Here is a 13,111-nt window from a genome sequence, read left to right on the forward strand (position 1 = left end):
GATTAAGAGGGAGAAAAGTTAACTAGTTATGTACTCACCTGAATGGTGTGGCTTCAATACGGGTGCAATACAAGGGTCAGCTTTGTGTAGCTAACTGCAAACAGCAACACTTAAAAACAAAGGGCAGTGTTTTGCATTTCAAGAGCAAAAAGCACCCGCTTTAAACAAATATTCACTTTCTACCACAATAAATAAAACATTTTCATAAAATATTTAGCCCGAGCAAATTAGCACTAATTTGAAGTCTCCATCTGTGTATCTTCTTTGTATTATTTTTGCAGATTATCTGCTGTAAAGGTAGCATCATTTTAAACGTGAAGACTGTGGAGGATTTAGATGAAAATTTTTGTGAAGCAATAGGAGGGGTAATTTAATTGCTAGCTCCTCTCTGTGTTGCCAAATATCATAGACAGATGGGAAGGATAAAACAGGGAACTCAATAATTAATTTCCATGTTCTTCACTGATGGGACCTGCTTTATCCCCTTCCCTGCTAGTATCATGTGATCTTAGATGAAAACATGCAGGATATTTATGTTACAATCATTAAGCACTAATTCTTGAAAACACAATTTGATTTTATTTTTTTAAGGGGCTGACACCATGAAGAATTTGAGCCATTACATTTGCTGACAATAAAGATTTTATTCTGTGATGATTTATTAGTAACAGAATATTGGTACGGAAGTAAAGAGAATTCTGAAGAAATAAAAGACAAATTAAAACTTCCACTTCTCATTTGGCTTTTACAGACCTGACTACACATTCATCACCATATCGTTCGGGTTTGTGGATCTGAGCAAAGGAAAGAAAAAGAACAAAAAGCCCATTGATTTGTTCACTCAAATAATGAAACAGATGGCTGTTGGAAAGGGTAAAGGTCAAACCTTCCCTGTTGAATAAAATTCAAGGTTAGCAGCAAAATTTGTCTACATTTGTAAATTTGCATGGGTTTCTTAATTGAAAAACACCTTCTCTGTCCTGATAAAGATAAGCCACATTTCAATAAAATTCAGCAATTTTAAAAACCAAGCGCCATTAAGGAAATTTAGTCACAGATATAATGTAAAACATTTCAAGAAATATTTCAAAACACTATGGCTGTATTCTAATATTAACAATGTATTTTCATCAAAATCTTGGTACAGTATTAGTCACTATCCAATGGATGGTGACTCAGATTTTGATAACTGACCAATCACTACAAGATATTGACACAGGTGTTACACCAAATTATAGCTGTAGTGTTGCCATATGGTCTTATAATCCAATATGCCTTTGCCACTGGTGTTGGCACTGGGAATGGCAGTAAGTGGGAGACAGAGGTAATAGAGTGACATTTCCGTCACAGTTTGTTAATGGTAATACTGTTACAGCGCAAGATTCATGGGCAGCTAAATGGGAACAAAGTCAAGCTGTTCTTTGCATTTTCTGGATAAGTATGGGCTGACATCTGCTCCTTAATTATACAAGTAGATAAAAATGTGCTCATTTCTGCATTACCTAAATAAGATTTTCCTACAACAGCATTTTGCTGTTATGTTTCACAGCTAATGGCAGATTGAGGACATTTCTTTCCTTTATCCAGCTTAGTTTTTTTGTATATCCTTAGTTCCCAAGAAGGACACAATAGTACTATCTGATTAATAAGACATGAAAAGTTATTAAGGCAAGCCCTTTCAATTGGGAGGCCTTTCTCTCAGTTTGCCACAGAATGCTAAGCCTCTTTGCTCCAAATTTTCCCAATCATACGTAGAGTTAGCACAGTGCCCAGTCCAGGAAAGTAGGATGGAGACGGCACTGAGTGTTCCTTTCTATATATTGTTTCAGCTCCACTAACTGCATAAATCCCCCCATAATGTATTGAGATGGCTCCCACATTTCCATTCTTTCTCTATTGGGTGCCTTGTTGTTATTAAGGAAATTAATAGGCAGTTCCATTTGGCACCTTCATTATGAAAAGAAGAACAAAAACAATTTATTACATGTTGGTAACTTTAGTTTGGTCGCTTACTTTAAAAATAGCAGCCTAAAAATGCATAACCTCAGAAAAAATGTAGCTTGAGACCAGACAAAGATTGTTAGTAACAAACAAGCAGGTGCTGGATTTGTTGTTTATAGACAGTTTTCTACACAGGCTGTTTACTGTGATTCCCTCAAAACACTTCAATCATCACGAAGGTGCATTTCTGACTTTGTGCAGCAGGGATTTGCTTATTTCCCAAGTGCATCATTGCAGTTGACTTATTATTATGCAACTGAATGTAGAAGTATATATTTTAGAGCAATAACGTCACAATTTATCTGCATTTTTTTTGCTTACCTTACAGGGAGAGCCAACCAATTTTTAGTAATCAACAAAAATGTTTAGGCTGCCTTTATAAGGCTATTGCGGGGGAGGCCTTATGGTCACACTAATATGGTAGCCGTATGTGTTGGAGCAAAAGTGGGCAGTTTTAAGAAGTGAGTTTAAAGAAAGCAATGGAAAACCAGTTACGAAGTGAAGGAAAGGAACTGAAAAGAACACTGAAATAATCTAGATAAAGGGTTCAGAGATTGCACATTCCATGGCAAGGGAATAGTGGCCCAGAATTTCTTGTATACTTGGTGGCACATCTTTGGAGGTGGTTTCATTCTGGATGCAAGAATCCCAGGACATTATGGCATGAGTTGCGCCATTAGTCAGGTCAGACCGTAACTTCCTGGGATTTGTCCTCCTCTCCGCCAACACCTCATTGATTTTGATTGTCCCTTCCCCCAATCAAATCAATGGTGATTGAAATTTCCTGGATTTATGCCAATTTTCTTGCCACAGCCACTTCGACTGAAAAATCATGGCTCAAATGAATATATTTACATTCATGAGTTCAAAATAATTGATAAAAGTGAATGAAAATCTTTGCTCTTCCTTGATATTTTGAATTTTTAGTTAAAACCCAGCAAAACAATCCTTCATTATAGCATCTAGAGTGTATTGTGTGTACGACATAAATCACAAAAGTGTCTCTACTGGCCATCATTGATAGCGAGAGTGGGAGAAGAATTTTGTTTAAACCTATTCTCAGGCCTGAATTGATCAGTGAGCTCAATGCATGTGCCTGAAGGCAGAAGCCTGGGACTCACCTGAAATCAGACCTTGGGTCTCATCTGAGTAATTCCAGTGCCCTCTGGGCACATCTCTGACCACCTGAAGCAGCTTAGCACTTCCTTTTGCACAAATTTGGTCTGGCTGCAATGGTGGCAGCAGGCCTCAGATAGGTCCTGGGTGTGGGTAGTCGAATTGGTGGAAAAGATGGGACCACCAGCTGCCTGCAGTGGTGCTATGGAGACAGGAGAAGTACTACTGCCCCTCCTAGCTCCACACTAAGGTAGAAAAGAAAGACTTTCTGTGGGTGGCCTCCTGTGTTTGCTTTAAGGACCGCTGATTAGGCCACAAAAGGAAGCAACTAAACTGAGTGGAGGCCGGGTGTCTGGTGCAGGCTTTGCTCATTTTATGACCAATTTAGAAGAGGAGGTCCTTAAACAGCCATTAGATCTCTCAATAGCATATACAATGGGCAAAACATCTGTTTAAAGCACAGCCAGGGATGTCTCAATACTAGCCCAGCTAACATGGCAGTTCAGGCATCCTTGACACCTGAGGAATCATCCCAGATTTCCACTAAGTGCAGTAGTGAGTGTGAAAAAAGATGTTTTACCCACCAGCCGCATTGGCAGGTTTTCGCACTGTGTCCCACCTCATTAATATTGCATTCATGCCGGATCGCTGGTGGGTGGACTTGGATTTGCCCACCATGCCATGACATCAGCACTTTCTTGCTCAGGGCACTATTTTAAAGCACACCAGAGCGCACTATAGACCAAGACTGCTCCAGGTGACAGATGGCCCCTAAAGCCAGGAAGACGGCAGCCTCCAAATGTAGTGAAACCTCACTTAAATGTCTGTTGGATGTCATTGAGGCCTGCTGCAATGTCCTCTGCCCCTGCTCTGGCCACAGGAGGTCCACCAGTGTCACCAATCTGGCCTGGGAGGCAGTAGCAGCAGTGGTCAGCACCACTGGGGCACAGAGGAGGTCAGCCATCCAGTGCAGGAAGAGAATGAATGATCTCATCCATTCCAACAGGGTAAGTCAACCACCTCATCCACATGTCCAGGACACCTTCCCCTCTTTGAAACCCCTCCCTTACACTTTCCTCCCCCCTTACACCTACCTCCCTCTGTACTTTTTCCTCCCCACTGGCACTTTCCTCCTCCGTCCCAACTTCGACCCTCCGAACATCATCGTTCCCCCCAAACCAACCTCACCCCTCACTGACACCTTCTTCACCCCCCTCCCAACCTCACTCGCCTCGGTAAGTCTTCCTCTCCCATTCGCACCTCGACCTTCCTCTCCACCCCCTTCGTCGATCATCCGTAGCAGCTGATGGCCAAGACTATGATGTTCTGAAGCAGGCCCGAAGCATCAACGGAGACCTCTCACCTCCCAAGAGCTGCTTCGTATTGGAGCCATGTCCATGAGGATCCCCAGCAAGTGATGCACGTGTTCCTCCCGAGTTGGGTAGCTGTAGGGCACCGACATCTTCTGCTCGGATGCCTGTGATCTGAGCATGGCCCTAAAGCTAAGTCCTGACTTCTGCATGTCACGCTTGTCCAGATGCATTCTGGGCCAGCGTGTTTTCCCTCTGACATAAGAGTAAATTGAGCGTGTGAGGATGATTCCGGTCAGGCCTTACTTTGTGTCCCATTAGTGGAATGCAAATTGTGTTCTCACCAGCCTCCAGCGGGATTCGCAGTCTGCCATGGTGGGCACCATTGGGTGATCCCACTATGATTTCACCAATTTCTGCCCCTCATGCTGAATGCCTCCTTGCCTGCCACGTTGCCCACTGCCAACAGGACCAGCTGATTCCACCTCTCCCATATAACCCTATGAAATTAGACTTTTTTGCCTCTCTATTAAAAGTTACAGAAATAATAAAAATTTTACAATGCTTTTTTGGTTCTATGGTGGGAGGAGGCTTACGTGGAGTGCTTTATATACTTTTTCTATACTGTAAATATACAGTAATAAAATTGATGCTTCATATTCAATACTTTAAATGAAATAAGAAACTTGATTGCAATACATTGTTGTAATGGCAGCTGTCTTTGCCTGAATTTTGAGGGCACAAAACACTTTAGATAACAACTTACTTTGGCACAGTCTCAAACATTACCAGGATTCTAAAGCTTGGATCCATGAATATGTATCCTCCAATCCCTACTGAGCTATGGGTTTAGGTTAACTTTGCAACATGGATATACTGCGGCTGAGCTAATATAAGAGGTGGTAGCAGCCCTATATGTTGTGAGCTCTGGAGGTGACCAACAATGAGGGAAGGGTGACCGCCCTTGACATCAAGGCAGCATGTGACCGAGCTTGGCATCAAGGAACCCTAGCAAAAATGGAGTCCGTGGGAATCAGGGGGAAATCTGTCCACTGGTTGGAGTCATAACTAGCACAAAGGAAGATGGTTGTGGTGGCTGGAGGTCAATCATCTCAGTTCCAGGACATCATTGCAGGAGTTCCTCAGGGTAGTGTCCTAGGCCCAACCATCTTCAGTTGCTCCATCAATGACCTTCATTCCATCATAAGGTCAAAAGTGGGGATGTTCACAGATGATTGCACAATGTCCAGCACCCTTCACAACTCCTCAGATACTGAAGCAGTCCATGTCCAAATGCAACAAGATCTGGACAATATCCAGGCTTGGGCTGATAAGTGGCAAGTAACATTCACACCACACAAGTGACAGGCAATGACCATCTCCAACAAGAGAGAATCTAACCATTGTCCCTTGACATTCTATGGCATTACTATTGCTGAATCCCCCACTATCAACATCCTGGGGATTACATTTGACCAGAAACTGAACTGGGCTAGCCATTTAAATACTGTGGCTACAAGGGCAGGCCAGCTGCTAGAAATCCTGCGGTGAGTAACTTGCCTCCTGACTCCAAAAAGCCTGTCCACCTTCTACAAGTCACAAGCCAGGAATGTGATGGAATATTCTCTGCTTGCCTGGATGAGTGCAGCTCCAACAATACTCAAGAAGCTTGACACCGTCCAGGATGAAGCAGCTTGCTTGGTTGGCACTTCATGCACAAACATTCACTCCCTCCACCACTGACACACAGTAACAGCAGTGTGCACCATCTACAAGATGCACTGCAGAAATTCACCAAGGGTCCTTAGGTAGCACCTTCTGAACCCATGACCACTGCCATCTGGAAGGATATAGGCAGGAGATAGATGGAAACACCACCACCTGGAATTTCTCCTTCAAGCCACTCACCATTCTGACTTGGAAATATATCACTGTTCCTTCACTGTCGCTGGGTCAAAATCTTGGAACTCCCTTCCTAACAGCAATGTGGGTGTACCTACACCACATGGACTGCAGCAGTTCAAGAAGGCAGCTCACCACCATCTTCCCAAGGGTAACTGGTGATGGGCAATAAATGCTGGCGCAGCCATCAAAGCCCAAATCCCGTAAATGAATAAAAAAAAAATGAGGGTGAATTCTTCTCACGGGATAGGAAGGAACTACAGATGCCACCAGCACTGTTGACCTGAATGCCACCAATGACACTGATTGCAACAGGTCAGAATTAAAATATCAAGGGTGGAGTGCATCTCGCTAAGTGGGGACAATAGAACAACCTAATTACTGTAATTGCAGACAGCAGAACTCTTCAATACAAAGCAGAGCAGCATATATTTTCAGGGCAGACACAAAGCAAATACTAAAGATAATTTTTAATGCAGATGCTGCTCACTAAACTGCTTGCAGTCCTATTCTAATGATGGGCAAAATAAATAGTGCACATTTTTCAATTTAAATGAAAGAGGTGTCGATGGATGGAAAGAACACAAGCAAATGGGATTTCTCTTAAAGTGATAGGTGCACCATATAAACTAACAGCTAGCAGTACAGTCAGAACAATATTTCTTATTGGGGCAAAGCTCTATATGTATGCACAATCTTGAAACATGTGACTTAAAGATTAATGCCTTGAGGGAGGATTTGTTTCTTTTCTTGTCCTGTATGCTTTTTTGCCCAGTGCCTTTGATATTTACGATGATGTGAATTGAATTCAGATTAACTACCTTATTGTGTGGGAATGATCGGTGACAATTTTTGACAGCAGTTCCAACAACATTTGAAAAGTTGGCACTAGGGTCAAAATGGTGAAGATATGATGAGGGAGGACAACGTTGTCAATAGTGAGGCCAGCAATGGATTTTTGAATTTCTTAAATGACTTCTTGGTTGAAAGAGCTTGTGATGAATCTCAAAGAGGAAGTCCACATCCCGTGAAATGCTCACAATTGCTAGTGGTAGTCTGATGAATTAGCCATGCTCTTGTGAATAGGTGGTGGTGGCATTTGCATGGACAGTGAGTGTCAGCACATTCATGGACAGTGGTGGAGACCATATTGAAAGTAATAATGAATCCGTAAATAGCAACAGTAACCTCAATGAGCTTGATCTAAAAGTCAACAAAATTATTCTTAATATCACAGATGTTATAGCCTTCTTTGGCAGGTGGCCACAAATGTGTGGCTCGTGGTCATGAGCTTCCAAGTGGTGGCATGACCACGTGGAACATGGATGTGTTTATATGAAGGGTGACAGTAGCTCATGGACAATAGCAATCACTTCATAGCTAGAAGTGGATAGTGGCTGTAATTTATTTCATGGTGTTTGCTGGCTTGCTATGCTCATAAACATTGATAAGTACCTCATGTAGGGTGGTATTGACCTCATTAATACTGATTTGGAGATTAAGGTACATATTGGAGAGCAGCAATATTCCTATGTGTGCCAACAATGACCTGATGAATGGCGTAGATGCCCCTTGGAGGGTCACATGACTTCTTGTGGGCTAGATACATATTCATAAATAATCCTAAAATGCTTGTAGACATTTATCATAAACTTATAGTTAGTAGTGGTGCGCATCTGAAGGGTGTCAGACCTTGAGGAGGTTAACAGTATCCAAGGGGGAGGGTAAAAATAACTTTACTCATTGTCAGTGGTGTTAATCTCAAGAAGGAAATGAGCTGATGGATGGTGGTGACTTTTTAGAGTGCCAGCAGCCTTGTGGATGGTAGCGCCAACCTGATGGACTGTGGTGGCATGCTCCTAGAGGGTGGAAGTTTTGTAATTAACCTGATTTACATATTCTCACTAATTAATGTAATTCATTAATATGCTATCCCTCATAATGTAACAATTATATTCTCTAGGTTTTGTAAAAATAGGACTTACATTTTCTGAGTTATGAAGGAATTCTATTTTCTAATTAACCTAATTTAGTGTTACAAATTAGACTTAATTAGCACAATGCATTAATATATTATTCCTAATAGTCTAATAATTACACTAGCAAAATTTTAAAAAGGAACAAGTCATAATTTCAGAGTTAGTTGTTAATAAAAATATAAAAAGACTGAGACTAACACCACTGACTACTCCTGCCCCCAAAGGAAAAGTAATAAATTAGAGGTGGCTGCCTCAGTGATAAAAAGAGAAAGCAAGTACTTGGGGTGAGTGGAATGAGACATAAGAAGGCAAAAAGACCATGGGAACTTGGGAGACTGAAGAGGGAACAGGGAAAAGATATTTGGAAGGGGATGCTATAAGTGCAGCATCTCTAAAGCATGTGTCAGAGTTATGTCAGGTAAAGCTGAAAATGGTCCTGTTATCATGGTAGCAGATAACAATCTCCTCATCACTGATTTGCTGTATTTTGATCTATTGATTGAAATGTTATAAGTGAAATGGAGTTGAAATCTGCTTTTACCTCAGTTTAACAATCTGGCATAAAACTATAGCATGACTACCAAATCTGAAGTTACAATAAAATTGATTTTTAAACTGTCACAAATATTTCTTTTAGTTTATTCTTTGGTGTAATTTGTTTGACAAATTGAAAACATAAAATTCTGGAACTTAAAAATAAAAAAAATCAGAAAATGCTGAAAATACACATTAGTCAGTGTCTGTAATTAGGCAGACGTATTTGTGTTTCAAGTATAATCCTTTATTCCTTGGTATACCTCAGTTATTTCTTATTTTACACAGGTATTATGGTTCAGAGAACGGTGTCAAAACAAAGTTGGTCCAACTGTTGTATCATGTGGGATTAATGAAAAAGTACAGTCCTTTCAGTCATGTAACTAATCCAGTTATATGCCATTGTGTGGTTTATATTTGGAGATTGGTCAGTGTAACTATGTATCATAATTCTAAATGGTAAAATTAGTGGCTAGCTAAAATTAATCTCACCCACCAAGTTATGACAATATTTAATGAAAATAAAGGTACACAATCAGCTGTACATGTGCAATGATGTCAGGTTTTACATTTTTTAATGTATGAAGAACACTGGACATTTTATCAGTATGTGAAAAAAGTGAAAAAACCTCAAGTTCTCCCTCTACAGATTTTACTGCTTATTGCACCACTGCTTCCTACATACTGATCACATTTTAAAACCAAGGACAAGGCAGCTCTTCACAGCAGAGACACATTTTAACAAACCACTCAAATAATCATGTTTCCGACATGAAATGACATGTTGATGAGGTAAGAAAATCGCAAAATACTTACAGATGTGGAGGCCACTTGGCCCACCTTAGTTCATCCATTCACAATAAAGGCCAACTTACATTTCATCCATTATGTCACCTAATTTTATCTCTACGTAAGGTTTTCACACCCGCTGCTCTTCTGGGGGCATCATTAAAAGTTGATCATTCTTTGTGCGAAGGAGCTCATTCTGGGACCCATTCTAAATGTTTATTTCACCATTGTTTAACCTATGCCAATGTAAGATTTAGGGTTTTGAAATATAAAACCCTTCTAACTGAAATCTCTATGTTCTAAATTTTAAATTTCTAACATTAGGGTCTTCAGTTATGCTTGACCTAACAAGGTAAGAATAACTAGTATTTATGAATCAAGTAGAATTTATTAAGCAAGCTTTTAAATATATTTAACAAAAACAGTGAAGGTAACATGCAAGTCTCTTATCCCTCATGTTCCTAGGATTCCTTGCGCGTTGAGTATTGCCAGCACAGGTGACGTCTTCCTCTTCTTCTGTCTTTGAAGTTATGTTGAGCAATGTCCAGAAGAATCATATCACAAAGCCATGATTAAACTGTGTCAACGAAGATTCTGATTTTCCAACTTTTATCCCCACTTCTCATTATTTCAGCATCCCTTATTTGGAAATAGTCCAAATTCATCTCTCCCATTGTCTTAGGGTGCAGCTGTCACCCTACCTCTGTAACTACAGTCATGTAGACTAAAGACAAATGTCCGTCCCTTGTCCCCAATGCCCCCAGAATTTACATGCCATTGTGAACAAATGATACATCCTTTAGGTACGGTTACCAATGTATAAACAATGTTACATCCACTTGTCAATAGTACACCTATCACAAGCATTTACATCATATCCTCTAACCCATTGCCACAAATAGTAAAACCATTAAGAACAAATGTTAAAACACTTCCTACCATAATATCAAAACAGAAAGAACAGTTTCCCTCTGATACAGATGTTCTATCCTGGAGATATGGTTAATCGATTAAATCAATGCATGGGCTTTGTTCAAAGATAAGGTTATCCAAAGTAAATTACCTTTCAGCCATTTCTTCAAATCTGATGAAAAAAAGACACTTAATTGCCCACAATACGATTAAGACAACATACAACTACTCGAACTCAAGACTTTCAGGCAACTTAAAGTCATAAACCATTAAGTATAGTTTCTTACAAGCAACAGCTGCCATCCTGTTCCCCAACTGCCTTGACTGTTCATTGTCTCACTAACAGAAATTCAAACTGAACTATTTAAAAGGTAGTTAAAAATAAAATCCATAGATGTTACATCAGACCAACAATGAACCTTAAAAATTAGTAGTATTATCAAAACCTTACACCTCCTTGAATACCTTGAATTAGTGCTCTGGATTGCTCCAATCTTGCCATTCAGTAAATTACATATCTTGATAAGATCCCTCTCAGTCGTTTCCTTTCAATGTTAAAGAGCCTCAGTCTTTCTTCAGATCTCAAGGCCATGGGAAGAATTAATAGAAAACAAAGACTCTCTTCATATTTATTATACAAATTAAGGAAATTGTATACAACCTGAAATGATTAAACATTGCTCAGTAATCCGTTAGTTAACAAAGTTCAACAAAATAAAAACGTGAATTATCAGTGATTCTGGGCGTCAGTGTCATGGCTCCATCGTGCGCTGTCTCCACGTCCTCATTGTTTAGCTTACATCTTAGTGACCAAGATTCCAAGGGCAGATTCATCCCAGATTTGCACTGAGTGTGGTACCAGCAGGTAAAATGACATTTCACACCATATCGTCCCAAACCCGCCACATTAATTATACATTCCCGGATACACGCCGTTTCCATGGCGGGCGGGCTCTCATTCGCCTGCTATGCCATCACGTCGCTGCTTCATCAGACCGGGCACCATATTTAAAGTCCAGCCACGTGCACACTTCTCAGTGCTTCCAGCCCATGACTGCTGCAAAGCAGACAGGGCCCCGAAAGGCAAAAAGACTGCCGTCCCCAGGATAAATCACATCACTCAAGCACCTTTTGGACACAGTGGAGCCTTGCCGTGAAGTCCTCTACCCCCGTTCAGGTCATAGGATGGGCAGCAAAATCATAATATGGCTTGGGAAGCAATGACAGTGGTGGTCACTGCCAATGCCCTTCAAAAGAGGACAGCCACCCAGTGCCGCAAGAGGATCAGGGATCCATTCCACCAGGGTAAGTCACTCTTCTCAGCACTTTCAACTCATATACACACAAACCCATCACACATCCACAGGGCCCTCACTCACTGCCAGTTCAAGGGACATCACCATTCACTCTCTTACACACTCCACCATTGTTCTCATCCCGTTCATGGGACCACTCACCACCCACACAGGCCAGGCATACTTATCATCTGGCCTGGCAAGCGTATTGCTTATGCTCTCTCCATCTCTATTCATGCAGGACAAGCTGGCACACAACAAAAGGGTTGCAGACTGGTGGAGGAATGCCCGAAATCAAGGTCCTCATGGACTTTGAAAACAAAGCCATCCAGCTGGCCAGCGAGGATCTTGACCAGTCCTGTGCTAATGGTGAGGTCAGTGGTGCTTTACCAAGTGACGATCCAGTAGCGCAACATCCATCAGAGAATCATGCTGTGAATGATGTGTCCTGTTTCACAGGCCACTGCCATGCATGAATTATCTCCCCTTGCTTCAGCAAGCAGCGCATCTGGCAAACTGCCGATGGAGTCCATGATTCAGGGCCTCCAATCAATCCCCGATGAAACCTCTGAAGAGGAATCTGGAGGCACCCTCCCTGAAGTCCTGTCACACCTCACTCACACCCTCCACCAGCGTTGAGACACACACCTCAATGGGACCTAACTTTAGAATAGACAATGGACCATAATCTGGTGAGCAAATCACACTGTCTGATCCACAGCAGGTGGCAGCAGGGACTTCCCAAGTCCCCGGCATTCGGAGGACTGGTGGAGGCCAGAAATTTGCTGAATCCGAGTCAGATTACAAGGCTCTGGAATCAGTCATGTCACAGTTGCTGGAGCCGCAAAGGCAAGCTCGGGAACAACAGGAAGGGATGCCTGCTGCACTCCTCAGATTGCAAGGCACAATGGAGGAGTCCATCTGCCTTCACTCTGAGGTGAAAGCGCCAGCATGCCAACGTACTGATGTCAACACTGGTAGGATGGTGGCTGCCATTGAGACCTTGGTCTAGGACATCAGTCCTGCACTGCTGTGTGGGCTCACCTTCATTGTGAAGCCATTGTTGGCCTCCAATAATGTGTACATGAGAGAGGTGCCAGGAAGCTCCATCACATTCCAGCTACCCCTTCTCCTCATGGAGTCAGCCTGGGGCCTCGGGCACCCATAGGGAGGAGGACCAGCAGGTGCACACCCCAGGACCATCCATTCAGGTGACTCCGGGAGTGTCTGGCCCATCTGAATCCCCTCTTCCTGCGAGCTCAGCAGCTCCACC

At 41.9% G+C, this 13,111-nt stretch overlaps 1 long non-coding RNA gene across 1 annotated transcript in view; it reads left to right on the forward strand.

The window, feature by feature from the left end:
• LOC121289568 overlaps positions 1-13,111 on the forward strand; it is a 53,467-nt gene that overhangs the window by 3,084 nt on the left and 37,272 nt on the right. Inside the window, exon 2 of the long non-coding RNA XR_005945608.1 lies at positions 752-910. This is a non-coding gene — a long non-coding RNA (uncharacterized LOC121289568). The remainder of the gene's footprint in view (positions 1-751; positions 911-13,111) is intronic.

This window comes from Carcharodon carcharias, chromosome 17, assembly GCF_017639515.1.
Source record: "Carcharodon carcharias isolate sCarCar2 chromosome 17, sCarCar2.pri, whole genome shotgun sequence".
Taxonomy (NCBI): Eukaryota; Metazoa; Chordata; class Chondrichthyes; order Lamniformes; family Lamnidae; genus Carcharodon; species Carcharodon carcharias.